We start from the raw sequence: 15,900 nt of genomic DNA on the forward strand, positions 1-15,900 counted from the left end.
CTCGTATCTGGTCATTCATGCATGTTTAACAAGATGTAGACATGTATTTGTGTTTGGTTTGAGGTCCTAATCATTTCTGGAAACTTAATTGAAGTTTGGACGCCTATACGTAGGATCACCATTTTAGGGTTCGAACCTTTAAATTTGGGGTTTTACTATCCATGCAAAATTATGGAACTCTAAATGGTACCTTTAGAATCGCATGAAACAATACGAACTGAACCATGGTATCGCGCCAGATTTATATTAGTGTTTGCTAGTATTCGCTATTTTCAACAGGTGTAAAAGGTTGGAGTTTTTACACCACCTGCAAATGAAAGGTGTAAAAGCCCATCCTGAGGAAGAAGACGATGCGTGGCGTCCTCTGATTGGCTGGAGGGCGCGCGCGTGTTTTTTGAATTAATCTTGGATTCTGTGTTTTGCAGGTACATCACGTGGTATGGTCCCTCATGCTGGTGACCATCAGATCCGCTAGCCAGCTCATCCAACGCACCAGACAAGTGATCCACACCATAGACCACACTTATCCACCACACCTGATCATGTATCCTTTTATTTTCTATTTTATTTTAATTTTCTTTGCAAAATTAATTAAAAATAGTTTTTAAAAATCCAAAAAATACACAAAAAATATTTTTTAGACTTCTAAAATAATATATTATTTTCTGAAATAAAAATATTTTATTTTTCTTCAAAAATTCAATATTTTGCATAATTAATTAGTATATATTTATATATTGGCTTTTTAATTATTCTAACCAATCAAAAAATCATAAAAAAAATTGTTCTTTATATAAAATATTGTTTATATATTATAAACTAATTTTGTACATATTTTGAATAATTTTCTCTCTAAGTTTTAATTATTTGTATAATTATTTGCATAATTATGTATTAATTAACTTAATCAATTTCAAATCAATTCCAAAAATTCCAAAAAAATTAGTTTTGTTTTAAAATTAATTGACAAATATTTTGTACATATTTTAAACTTAATTTCTAGGTTTAAATCTATTTTCATCTTTTTTTCTTCATTTTAATTTAATTAATCATGCATTAATCATAATTAAAATCAATCATAAAAAATCCAAAAAAACATGCCTTTTATTTTTCTTGCAATTTAAATTCCTAGATAAATGTATAGGATGTCAAATTCATGTAAATAGGCTAGTTTACATTTCCTGCACAATCGATGTAATAGCGTAGATTTACTTTCCGCACTTTACATTTCCGCATTTTAATTTCCAGCAAATATAAACTGCGTGTATGTCAAAGATAAAATTGAACCGTTAGATCACTAACTTCAAAGATAAAATATCTGAATTCAAACACAAATCACACTTGCACCTTTTAAGGTAATCCCTTCTCATTCTTTTCAAAATCAAAAGTCAAAATTCTACTGTTTCGAGTACAAAATCGAACCTTTTGTTTGTATCCGGTGAAAGGATAGATTTTTTAAAGGAAATAAGGATAAAGACCTTACAACTCAAGGTAGACCTCCTAGTTTGCTTGCTCAAATCAAAACAAACAAAATTCTCACACACTGTTGTTTTTCAAAACAAAACTTTCAAAAAAAGACAATACTTTGTAATACATCCAAAACACGGATTATTACAAAGTTAACGTTCTTTTCAAAACATCTTTCGAAAGATAAACAAGCATTTTGTATACATCCACACACGGATCATTACAAAATTCAATTTACAAAGGTATTTGAAACCACATATGAGCATTCTAAAGCAATTGAAAAGTGATCGAAAAACAAGTGAGCTAAGCAAACTTAAGAGCCCATGGATAACCATGGATACAAAGGGTGCTAACACCTTCCCTTTGTATAACCTACCCCCCTTACCCAGAATTTCTTAAAGGTCTTTTTTCTGTTTCTTTTATAAACCTTTCCTTAATTGGATAAAATAAAAGGTCGGTGGCGACTCTGTGAATTTTCAAAATGCGAAAGCATTAAGCGATAAAAAAGAGTCAGTTCACGTATCTCTCCAGAACAGAGGTATGGCCCGGGATAAAAAACGGAGGTCCACACTTTGCATATTGGAAACATGTCTTCAAGTTACAAAAGTATAATATACCGTTTCGAGTTCCATTCAACATCATCAATCATTACAACCACAAAAAAAAATCATAAACTCGTCCTACAGTCTATCCCTAAATCTTCACGTTTCCATATTATTCTCCGAGCTTTGTTCATATCTTTTCCAGCCTTCACGTTACACCAATTCAGCCACCCCATTCAGAATTGAATTGCAGCTACACACCAATTTCGGAATTGATCCGCAAAATCTCGCATAGGAAACACCCAAACCTGCAGCATCAATACAAAAAAACCCACAGTTCAGCTTAGCAATTCATAAAAAGCCGAACCAAAAACCAACCATGTACAATTACAAACCAAGTTCAGCCTTGCACTCATTAAACCAATAGAAAACTCGTAACAGAAAAGGGGGAGGAACGAAACAGATTTCACAAAAAACAGAGTTATTGTAAAGAAAATCAAAGAGGAAAAGAAACTAACAGAAATTAGCATCGCATTTTTCAGACCTACATCAAATCAAAACCTTGCTATATGCTGCATCAAACACAAAAGACCCTAACTGCATACTAACTAACCTCCTAAGGCTATGTTTGGGAGTTTGGAGGGGAAGGGAGGGGAGGGTTTTGGAAAATAGGAAGAATTGGGTGAAAAGGATAAAAAGATTTTGGGTAGGAGGGTTTTGGAGGGTTTGAGTTTATTCATAACACCAAAAACCCCATAAAATGGGGGAACTCAAAAATTGTATTGAATGAGGGTTTTGGAGGGTGTTGAAGGGCTTACATAAATCTTCCAAATATCTTTTAGGTTGTGGTAGTAATTCTGAAAATTAAAAATTTAGTAATGATAATGACTCTTTTATCATTCTAAACAAAATTATTTTTTCAAAAAATGTCAAATATTTTTCTATATTTTTTTAAAATGTCATTTTTGGAAGCCTTCCCCTCCCCTCCCCTCCAAACTCCCAAACATAGCCTAACTTTTTTCTAATAGTCTTAACCTCCACCCAACATGTAACAAACTTTCAAACTATAAAAACCTTTCCAAAACATAACTAACAGAGATAACCGTTTCATAACTAACCCATAACAGAAAAACTAACAACCTAGCTTTCCTAAGAGCTCATAACAGAAAGAGAAGAAGAATCAGATTATCAAATCAGAGAACAACAGAATGTAACTAACCTCAGAGAATTGCAACTAACCTTTCAATTGATAACAGAATCTTCAGTCAACTCTCCCTATATATTCATCTGCACTTCTCAGATTCAAGCTCTCACTCTCTGAATTCACCATCATCTTCGATCTTCACAATCTCAGAATTCATCATCTTCATTCTCTTTCAACCGAATTCATCTTCTTCATCTTCCTATCAATTCTCCATCATCTTCATCTTCAATCCACCTCACTCATAAGAAAATTCAAAAAAATCACAACCGAGAATTCCTCTTCAATCTCTAACCAAGAATCTTCATCATCACCATCACTGCTCAGCATCGATACCTTCAATCACCACCAGAAACACTCTCTATCTTCATTCAATCAACACAGTCAAAATATCAATCAGTACGGAACCTACATTGATTCAACAACAACATTCGCATCATCCTCAATGCATCGCAACAACATTCATCGTCATCATCATCATCACGAACAACGACCAAAGGCGCAAGAAGGTAGAAGAAGAAAGAGCCAAAGAACGAAGAGGATTTCGAAGACAAACCTGAGCTATCAAAGGTGCTTCGGACGACTCGCCGATTGGTAATCCTCAAACCCTTTCATGAGTTCGTGTTTGCTCCCTGCCATGGTTGAATCAACGAAGAACGAAAGGCTAGAGATGGGAGCGTGTGTATGGAATGGGCTGGAGTTTTGATCGGAGAAGGTGAGTCCCTCCGTCGCGCGCCGCTCATGAGAAAGAGAGGTAGAGACGAGAGCGAGAAGATGAGTTTGAAGTCTAAGAGGTGAAAGGTCACATACGAACCCTAATTCCCCTTTCTATTTATTTTTTTATTTATTTATTTAATTAAATTTGTTAATTGAAAAACATTGATGATCTGAGAATCTGGATCAAACATCAGGCCTTCATGAATTGCTTCCATTCACCCCCCTGTGAGCCCATTTCACACGTTTTTGGCCACTTGAAACAAATTTTGAACAAAAAATAGCTGTTGGGCTTAATTCTAGTGGCCCTGCGCCCAGATTACCTGCACACCCCTTTTTAGCTTTCACCCCCTGACTCCATTATAATTTTTATAGATTTAGGTTCATTTTCACAATAGTTTTTTTTAGAATTTTTAGTCGATATAAAAACCATAATCACCATTAAAATTTGTTAGATTTTTTAGGCAATTGTTGACATAAAAACTTTCATTAGAAACTCATAAAAATGGTACTATTTTTAGACTAATTTTGTACTTAAACTTGAATTGCTTCTTTCCTTTTTAGTATCATTTCCATGTTATTTTTTGTATAATTTTTTTATGACTTTGTTGCTTAGATTTTTGGCCATATTTTGAGCCTATTTTGTTGATACAATTTGTATGCTCCCTTAGTTTAGAATTTATCTCATTACCATGTTAACCTTTAGATTTAGATTTCCTTTGTAAAAAAACAATAACAATTAGGTTAGAAATTAGGTTAGTCCCCCTTTCTCATTTCTTTTTCTTTTTTGATCTTAAAAAACCTAATAAATACCGACGAGGATTATACCGCTGCTACTTTTTCATAGTAGGAAAGAAATGATTGGGGCGTAGGCCCCGGTGTATTTCTTTTCTGCTTAGCGGAAGAGAAATGATTGAGGCGTAGGCCTCGGTATATTTCTTAACCGCTATTTAGAGAAACGATTGGGGTATAGATCTCGATGTGTGTTCTCTAAATATTCAAAAACTCTTTTTGTATGATCTAAGTCACAAATAATTTCGCCTTAAAAAACACCAATAAAAAATACTCAAAATACCTAATAAAGGTTCAAATTCAAAACAAAGAAAGGAAGTGGTGCGAAACCTTGTAGTGGGTTTTGTCATCATAGAATTATAATAAAAGACACAAACCCAAGTTCATTTCTGCTGCTAAGAACAAGTTAAGTCCAGTCCAGAATTAGGCGTATAAGTCTCCAAAGGTCGAGCATCGTGGATTGCGACCTTAACCTCTGTTCAACTAAAAAACACAAAACAAATGGAAACTTTTGAGCCGAACTACGGTAGCTCTGATTCCTTGTAAGGGATACGTAGGCATTGGGCCGCGGGGCCTAAGCGAGCACACTTGTAAATATTTCCTTCTTTTTCCCGTGTTTCTTTTGCATTCATTTTCATTTAGGTTTAGAAATAATACACACCCTTTAGATAGAAACAAAAACATAGGTGGATACCATCGAGTACGATGGGCGTGAGGGGTGCTAGCACCTTCCCCTTGCGTAGCCGACTCCCGTACCCTATTCTCTGGTCGAAAGACCTTGTTCTTATTCGAGTTAGGTTTCCTGGTATTCCTTTCCCTTATAGGATAAATATATTAGTGGCGACTCTGTTAATTTTCGCAGTAGCGACATTGGGTAAATAAGAATTCACTTACAGTTTCATTTCAATTAATTCCATATATTTCTCTTTACACTTATTATTAAATGTTTAATAGTATTAGTTTTTAAATCATTTATATTTCTTATAATAATATTATTTTTTAAATAATAATAAAACTATATTATTAATTGTTAATTTATGTAATAATATATTTAAATATATATTTAATCATTAATTTTTATTCAAACATATTAATTTAATAATATGAATAAATATATTTCTCTTATACTTATTATTAAATGTCTAAATAGTATTAGTTTTTAAATAATTTATACTTCATATATTATATAATTGTTAATTTAAAAATATGAGTAAATATTATATATATAGGGATAGGATCAAATGACACCAAGGTGTCAAAGTTTAATTTGACACCAAAATCTCAACCGTTAAAAGAATTGATCAAACGGTGATACTAAGTGAAATAAAATAATAATAAAAATTTATATAGCATATTTTTCTCCTAAAAAATAGGCTGTTTAGTATCACCGTTTGATCAATTCTTTTAACGGTTGAGATTAGGTGTTAAATTAAACTTTGACACCTTAGTGTCATTTGATCATATCCCATATATATATATATATATATATATATATATATATATATATATATATATATATATATATATATATATATATATATATATGTGTGTATGTATCAATAAATATGAATGATTAAATATATATTAATTCATATTATTACATAAATTAACATGTAATAATATAGTTTTATTACTATCTAAAAACTAATATTATTAAATATAAAAGATGAATGATTTAAAAACTAATCCTATTAAACATTTAATATTGAGTGTAAGAGAAATATATGGAATTAATTGAAATGAAAATGTAAGTGAAATAATTTGTTTTGTAATACTGCAAGTGTAAGCTGTATTACATATATTGATGGCAGACATCAACACAATAAACTTTTTCAGCTTAGTTGGTGGGTGCCCCTCATTCATATCCAGGGTCACGAGTTTGACCCCTCCTTATGGCAGTTTTTGAAATTTTAGTTTTATCCATTTATCACACAATCACTAAAATAATAATAAGAAAGTTTAGATGGGTTAAAAATGAAAGCTTAGATGGATTAAAAATAAATAAATAAATAATTAAAAAAAGCCAATTAAGAATTCACCTTAATAAAAAATTAAAAAAAATTATTGCCACATCATAGATTCAGATGACTAAGTTTCAAGAGGATTTAAAACAAGATAATCTTCAAATGTTGAGGACCGAATCTAATTTTTTTTTACAGGGAGTTTTTCAAAACTCGCCTACATGATAAGGGGCAAAATACCTATTAATCCTAAATATTAAAATATAGTTCATGGTGCATCAAATATTTAGGGGTGGACATGACCCGCTCAACCGAACTAAATTGATTAAATCGTGCAGATTTTTTATGTTTCGGGTTGTTATAGATGGGTTTCAAATGAAAATAAACTGAAACCATGCAATACCCAAACCTACCCGGTTCTGTATCTTCTCATGTCAAACAATTATTTTTTATATTGTATTAAAAACTTAGTGTGTTTGTGTGGCTCACCTTACTAGTTAAATCGAACAATTATTTACTACTATAATGTCATAATATTTGAGAATTTCTTTCCTGGCCCCCTATGGGGGTGACCCCCAGCGAAATGCCAAACTTGCCCTTGCTTCAGAGATGTATCTCCGAAGTAAATTATTTTCTAGATTTTTCCAGAGTTCGGAAGTGCACTTCCGAAAACACCAAATGGTGGGTGTTTTCGGAGATGCACTTCCGAAAACACCTTTTTCACATTTTAGGGGGTTTTCGGAAGTGCACTTCCGAAATATGCAGAAATTGTGTTTTTTTTATGTTTTTCTTAACAACGTTTAGTCCCGTATTTTTAATTAAACGAAAACGCCGAATAAAATAAACGACATATCAACATAAAATACTAATATTATATATACAAGCCGAATTATATATACAAGCCGAATAAAATACTAATAGTGAGCGAAAATGTATGTGAATGTCAAGAAATACAACTCAAATACAATAAAATCCAAGAAAAATAAACCGGAACCCCCTACTGAGTATGCCTAACCCTAACGCCCTGGGACCTCCTCTGCCTCCTATATGCCGCCGCACCGCCCACATCACCGATCATCCTCTCCACCACGGTGACTGCCTCTGGACCGTCCTGATCAATGATACCTCGCTCTAACGCGTCCCGCCCAAGCATCTCTATCCGCTGGCATATCGGCAGGAGATCAATGGCATGGTCATCCTCGGCCTGCTGGTTCTCTAGGATCTCCTCGTATGCTGGCCTAGGAGCTCTGGGAGCGTCGGGTGTCATCAGAGGATGTGGCACCCGATAGAACCATATCACGTACCCCTCTACACAATGCCACTCCTGGGTGGTCTGCATGCGGCGATACTCCTCTGGGACCAAATGATGCTCCCAGTCCTCAAATATGGCAGTGAGCTCCACTCGGGTAACTGTGTCGGGAGCTGCCTCAAACGGTGACCTCGGTATCATCTGCACATGTCCAAACTGTCGCATGCACTGCTCCGTAAGATACCTCACCATGGTGTTGGCCCCGCATGCCAACCAGCCAGAGTATAACGCGATGCAGTCAAATGGGACAACAGCAGTGTAGTCATTGAATGACATCCAACGAATGTCATCGTGAGCTTTGTGGTTGAGGTACCCGCGATATGATTCCACTGCATTGTCCTCCCTTTGGAGAACGTATCGGGCGGCCCTGGGCACGACGTCATCGTACGCAGAATCAATGGCGAAGCCGTGGATGCGGGGGAAGTAGGATATGATCCAGCCCTGAAAGAAAAACACGATAATGTATTAAAAATAAAGATGAACCATAAATAAATGTGTAACAATTAAAAGGAAACATACCATCAAGAGTATGGCAGATCCAGTCAACTTCCTGGTCCTCTAGTTGGAGGCTTCATTCAGCTTTGGGTACAAGTATACTAGAATAGCTGACCCCCAGTTCCACTGGTGAATGGTAGTCAGTGCCTACCAAGAACATGAACCAATACCGGAGAGCGCATGCACGGTGATACTCCGTAAATAGGTCGTTACCCGCCTCCTCGGAATCGGCCGCCGCCACCAAGTGGTGCTCATACAACTCTCTCAAGGTGGAGAACCGGATATGAGCCCTATTTGTTGTCCAACACTCAAAATCAGCCATATAAGGGTCCATACTCAGATAGATCCCCATCCACTCGATCGCTTTGACCCTCTGGATCCGGGAATGGTTAAGCAGCATCCCTGTAATCGGCAAGTGGAGAAGACAATGCACATCGTGCAAGGTGATCGTCAACTCCCCAACCGGTAAGTGGAAAGAAGATGTCTCCCTATGCCACCGCTCCACAAAAGCCCCCTGCATGCTGTGGATGATGGTGGTATACCCGGTCATACACAAACCACCTAGCCCGGAAGCAGTCACCACATCATTAAACCACTGCGCCTCTGGTTTAAACAGATCAAAAATCTTCCGCACGTGGTTCACCATTTTTAGCGTCGCCCTTTCCTGTTACAACAAAAACAAAAAGATTGTTAAATAAAAAACGGTTAAATAATAAAGTCGGATAAATTATAAAAAATACCTCTCCCTCCCAGACACGTCGAGCGACGTGCTCATGGTAGGAAATCAGCACGGAATTGTCACTAGGCCCTCCCGGGTAGCCCTCCTCCTTCTCCTCCCCGTGTGGAGGATCAGCATCTGCTATCTCCTCCTCCGCCTCTTGGTATATCACCTCCTCCTCCTCCTGACGGGAAGAAGATACCCGAGCCATCCGATTTCTCGATTCAGACGAGGAACCAAGCTCATCTGTCTGGACGGGTGCTCGTACTCTACCCCGTCCCTGCATCGATGTCAGCTGCGCTGCCTGCTCATGTCTAGCCGACGCTGTCTGTCTCTCTCTCCCCTGTCTAATTCTAGCTGGGTTGCCTGCCATTTTCGTGAAACAATTGAAATCCAAAAGCGAACGGGTTAGAAGGCGAAACAATCAAGAAAATAAAAAAACTTTTTGGGTCAACTTCGGAAGTGCATTTCTAAAACTGGTCAGGGAGGTGTTTTCGGAAATGCACTTCCGAAAACACCTGCGACTCCATTTTTGCAGAAAACCCATTTCTTTCCCTAAATGCTTCAAAATCAGATTTTTCCTATCTAAACAACCTAAGTGACTAATAATAACTTAACCCTATATCATTTTGCTAATTTCTATCAACCCTAATATGGATTTCAATGTTACAATATAAGGTTGTGAGAACTTACAATTTGGAAGCTTTGAATGTAGCCTTTGAGTAGTCTTTGAAGGTTGTAGAGCAACTTTGGAGAGTCAAGTTCGTGTAGTAGGAACCACAAATGGGAAGATTTTTGAAACTTTTGAGTTTTAGGGTAAAATAGAAATAGGGGGAGGCTGTTTTGTTTAAACAGCAGAACACGCGTTATTTCGGAAATGTGTTTCCGAAATGTTATTTTCGGAAATGTATTTCCAAAAAAAATTTTTACGTAAAAAAAGGTGATTTCGGAAATGCATATCCGAAATCAGTCTTTTTTTCAACTTCGAAAATGCATTTCCAAAGTAAAGGGACAATTATGGAATTTCAGCGAGAGTGACCAAGAAGAGAGGGGGGTCAAAATATTTTGTCACTCAAAAACTCATTCCACTGAACTCTTTATTTTCTTTTTATTTTTCTATTACCATACTAATTTTTGAAATTAATAAACTACTTAGTAATGTCAAAACGTGAAACTCAACCCAAACAAATCAAATCGAATAATTCGCCACTCGACAAACCCGTCACCCGATTAAATCATACACACAAATGGGCAAAACCAAACCTTTAACTTACATATGTAGTTTAGGCCAACTGGAAATTTTGGTTCTGAAACTGCCCAAAATGCACGTTGTTTACCCCAACTAATAGTTATAAAATGATCCGAGAGATATTCTATTCACGATGTTTTATATGATCGATTTCATGATTTATGTTTGCTTTATTTGGCATATTATTTACGCAATTTACACATCTATATACCTTTTATATATTATAATTGTAAATTTATCCATTTTGTTTTATTTGTATTTGATTGTATGTGTTGTTTTTGATGTTGTGGAGGATTTTTTAGAGTATGAGTTAAAGGTTGAAAATGGGTTGCTTTTTTCCCTCCAACTTTAATTGACACTAAGGATGCCATCAAATATGATGAGGATATTTGTGTTGTTTGGATAGTTAGGGTATCTTTTGCATTCTTGTATTTTGAATATATTGATATATGAATCTGATTGAATATTTGGTTCCACGTGTATAACATATCAATGATTCCATACTACATGATATAAATAATATATGCTTTTGATTTATTTTTTGTTTATTTACTTGTCATGTATTCAAGTTTAAAATTTGCTTGTCAATTTCATGGAGGAAGATTATATATGTAGGTGAGTTAAGAATATGGTTACTTAGGTTTCACATCAATCGTTGAGGTATCTCTAGATCTCCATGTTCTACTTTCAACTTGACTGCGTCCTCAATTTATTGATGATAATTTGGGCTATACAACTCATTTGAAAGTTGAAAGTTGTTGAGAATAATAAGTCAAGTGTGAGTTGGAGTCCCACATTGATTATAAATGTGGAGAGTTGAGGACTTATAAGTGAGAGAACTCATACACCTATCACCTTAAGATTTTGGGTGAATATGTAATGTCTCTCTCTCTCTCTCTCTCTCTCTCTCTCTCTCTCTCTCACTTATGTGTTGCTCTTGGACAAAGGTTGATGCTCCTCCTCATGAACTAACATCTGATATCATATCCTTGTGGTACAAGTGTATGTGTACAAAAAGGACATGGATATATGACCATGTGTGTAATTTTTTGCAAGACGAGTTAACTTATGTCTGTAATTTTTTGCAGGACGGGTTAAATTTTAGGCATGCATCTTCAAAGATATGTTCGTCCTGCCGTGCCTCATTTTTTTGCGGACTTCTGCGGGCGCAAACGTTAATATGAAATTTTGAAAATTTTAAGTTTAAAAGGTTCAATGCCCACGGATCCATCCCATCCCACACTCATTATTTTGTGAGGTGGGGTAAAATTTTAGGCTCGCACCCTCAACAAAGTCAGCTCTGCTCCATTTTTTCGTGGACTTTTGTAGAATAGATCTAAACGGACTGACATGCCCGTTTGCCACCGCTAACTATAACATGAAACCATAGGTGATAACGGTATAAGATACTAGAACATCAAATGATATCAATAGCAGTTTAGTACCCGAAAAGTGAACTCCACAGAGCTCATCTTACTTGACTAAAAGGTATAATTTTCTTTAAAAGTTGCACTAGTGAAACAATATATGTTTTTCGGATATGTTTCACATGCTATACTTTATATTACAAATTAAATGCTTATTTGATTTTGTTTGCATTATATGTTAAGGTATCAAAATTCAAGCAATTGTTTCGACTCAGTTTCTTGATTGTTTAAAACATCTCCTTGTAGAAAATAGTGTTTGTGTGATTTCTATCTTCCATGTTGCACCTAATATAAGTGGCTTGATGACAACTTACCATAGATAGAAAATTATTTTCCATGTAAAAGCTGAAGTTTGCTTTTAAGTAGTTATTTAACCCATAAGTATGTTTAGTCTCTACTTTCTTTATGAAAAATCTTGAAGCACGAGTTTCATTATATTTATTTAGTTAGTAAGTGTTTGTATTATCGTATACTATTTTAATTTATATTTGATGTATGAAACTTCAATATTTTAATTTATTCTAAATATCTTATTTGTAGATGTTATTGGTATTTTGATATTTATTCGTTATGAGTACGATCATGATATTTCTATAGGTATGGACATGATTTTCGAAATTGAGTTAACTGATCAAACATAAGTTAATTTTGTCATCAATAACTTCTCTATGTGTTGAATTTGTTTTTTTATTTATGTTTTAATATTTGGTTTTATTGTGTTTTTCGTGGTGGAAATCTTAAATTTGCACTAAATGGACTTTTTGCTTATTAGTTTCTCAGAGTTATTCGAAAATGCATGTCAAAACTTTTTTGTTACGTCATTGTACTTCTGTTTGTAATGATAAACAAATGGCTTAATTGCAACTTGGTGATTAATATTTTACAAATATTGTTTTTGGATTTTATATACATTTTATTTTAAATTATAGGGTGTGTTGTTGTTCAAGTGTAAAGGATGTTATTAGAATTTTGTTTAATCCTCCGATGGTCTAAGTTATTCAATTTAGAAATTGGTATATTTTTCATTTGTGTATTATTTATACTTTTGAATTTTTAATATTTTATATTATTATTTGTTCAAAACTTTATTATATATATTCTTTTGTTGGTTGGTGTTGTTTGGCAATGGTTGTACTTTCAAAAAATTAAACAAGTTCTTATTTCTATTCAAGAACAACCTCAATTTAAACAATTTTATCTAAAGAAAACAATACGAGAGTTAATTTATTCTATGAAGAATGAATTGTTTGTGGTTCTTGCTAAGATTGTTAATGTTTTGTAATAGATCCACAATGGTATCTTCTTTCTGATTATGGTGTTGAAAAATAAGTATGAGTTGTCTAATCCCACTTTGCTTGAAAAGTGTAGGTTTAGCATTTTATAAGTGAGAGGACCCATATACACTTCCTTAGGCTATGTTTGGGAGTTTGGAGGGGAAGGGAGGGGAGGGCTTTTAAAAATAGGAAGAATTGGGTGAAAATGATAAAAAGATTTTGGGTAGGAGGGTTTTGGAGGGTTTGAGTTTATTCATAACACCAAAAACCCCATAAAATGGGGAACTCAAAAGTTGTATTGAAGGAGGGTTTTGGAGGGTTTTGAAGGGTTTACATAAATTTTCCAAATATCTTTTAGGTTGTCATAGTATTCTGAAAATTAAAAATTTAGTAATGATAATAACTCTTTTATCATTCTAAACAAAATCATTTTTTCAAAAAATGTCAAATATTTTTCTATATTTTTTTAAAATTTCATTTTTGGAAGCCTTCCCCTCCCTTCCCCTCCAAACTCCCAAACATAGCCTAAAGGTTTTGGATGAATATGTGGTCTCTCTATCACTTGTTTGGGTGAGTCTTTGACTTTTAGGTGAGTGTTTGACCTAATGTGAATGCTTCCCCTTTATGATGACTCATCGCTGATATTATAGTTGATGGTTAGAGTAAAGAGAACAGACTCCTTGTATCGAAATTCTTTCTGACATGGTGGTCAAACAACGTGTCCCGTGGAAGTGCCCATGACATGGTAAAAGTGTGTATAAACTCCGATACAAGTATTTAGATGAAACAACTTTCACTTGAGGGGGAGCATTATGGATTAACTCGCACTTGAGGGGGAGATTAATGAGAAATAAAAGTGAGTTGTGTAAGTCCCACATTTCTTAGAAAATGTCGAACACTTTATAAATGAGAGGACCTATACACATATTTCCTAAATCTTTTGGGTGAATATGTGGTGTCTCTCTCACTTGTTTTGGTGAGTCTTTGACCATTAGGGAAGTGTTTGACCTAATGTGAATACTTTCATCTCATAATGACCCATCATGCGTGAGATTACTTTAAGTATTTTATGGATTGTACTATTGTCACAAATGTCATCATATTTATTTTAATGTATGTTAAAGTAAATTTTTTTTGTTAGAAGTTTGATTCTTCTCCTTTTTCCCTAGTGACAATTGCATATGTTAATCTTTGTTTTTTAAATGTGTTAGGTGAAAGTTGATCATTTTTGTGGATGATGAAAGCACAAGTGCTAGGTTTGAGTTGTTTGACCTTATAATCAAGGGGATCACTTCTTTCAAATACAATGAATTAATGATGAATTTAACTACTATATTTATCTTAGTTATTTCAATTTTGTTAAATCGATGTGTATGACACATTTGATTTCTTTTATTATGGTAGTTTGTTTGATTTTAAATATAATTTATTAAAATAAGAGGGTGTCAAGTGTTGGTTTAGTCAAAATGAACTTCAATTGTTTAAAGGAAAGAATGTTCTATTTATTCTCTAAAAAGATGTGTGTTCAATGCATTTATTCGAAGATCTGCTTGAGGTTGTTCTAGTAACAGATGACGAAGAAATCATTAAGTATCACCTTGCTGATGGTAACAATTATACTTTGATAAACTTATATTCCCTTTCTATTTTCATCCGGATAACTTAATAAAAAAATTAAATATATGGATGGAATTTTTTTTTTTTGGTTTCTAATAATATTTACTTTCTTTAATGAGTTAAAAAGTTATTAATATGAAATTAAGGTACTTTATAAATTACTAAAAAAATACTTAAATATTGAAATTTGTTTTCATCTGCCCTTATAGCTCAGTGGTAGAGCGTCAGTCTTGTAAACTGAAGGTCTGTAGTTCGATCCTGCATGAGGGCAAATTGTATTTCCTTTTTATTTATTTTTGGAAATTCTAGCGCTTTGTTGAGAAATTCAGTTTAACTTTCTTTTGAACATTTTGTTTTTATTTTTTAAAAATTTTAGTGTGTCTACTACTAAAGGGTACCATAAAGCATTAGATATACTAACTATATCTTAAACCCAAAATACTAAAAGACTAGTTTGTATAATGAGTGAGAGGAAAAAAAGGAAATGTTGTTAAGTCATAAAATTTTCATAATGTCCTTAAAAACACATATTGACACTTGTTAGGTTAACTTGTTTTTTAAGGGGTCTTTGGCATATTCAATTGCTTAAAATCTAATCGATTAAAAATGCATTATGGCTCTAGATTAGTTGTTGACTAAGTAACACTTACAGTTTATATCAAAAGAGCATCAGGTAGCCGACTCGTCATATTAGACTCATGTCAGTGTCAGTGCCATATATTTACATAGTATCAACATATATAACTATATTTATTTAAACAATTTTCTCAAATTATTATGAGTTTCGTGACCCACGTGTGTTGTGTCAATACTTCACAAGTTGTTGACATCTTTGCTCATGAGAAATCCGTCAAATTGTTCTAGGTTGCTCTCTGGTTGATATTTCTTTGGTCTTTTGTGATGAATAAAGACCTAGGTGCCTTTTAATTTGGATTTTATGAATGAAACATATGTCTTTCCCTCCAATTTGGAAACACGTGTCCTTAGGGTAAGGAAAAACACACACTTGTCAAGTCAAGAGATCTCAAGATCTTAACAATTATATGAACATTAAACAACTCAAATTTTTACTTCACCAAATATACTACAAACACATCTTGAAATATGAGTATTTTGGCCTTCGTATAACAACTA

General features: G+C 34.1%; 1 non-coding gene across 1 annotated transcript; it reads left to right on the forward strand.

The window, feature by feature from the left end:
• The first annotated feature begins 14,965 nt into the window (after positions 1-14,965).
• Positions 14,966-15,037, forward strand: TRNAT-UGU (transfer RNA threonine (anticodon UGU)). Its single transcript has one exon. It is a non-coding gene; the product is annotated as a tRNA-Thr (tRNA).
• Positions 15,038-15,900: the final 863 nt, after the last annotated feature.

The sequence above is a fragment of the Vicia villosa genome, linkage group LG6 (genome assembly GCF_029867415.1).
Source record: "Vicia villosa cultivar HV-30 ecotype Madison, WI linkage group LG6, Vvil1.0, whole genome shotgun sequence".
NCBI lineage: Eukaryota > Viridiplantae > Streptophyta > Magnoliopsida > Fabales > Fabaceae > Vicia > Vicia villosa.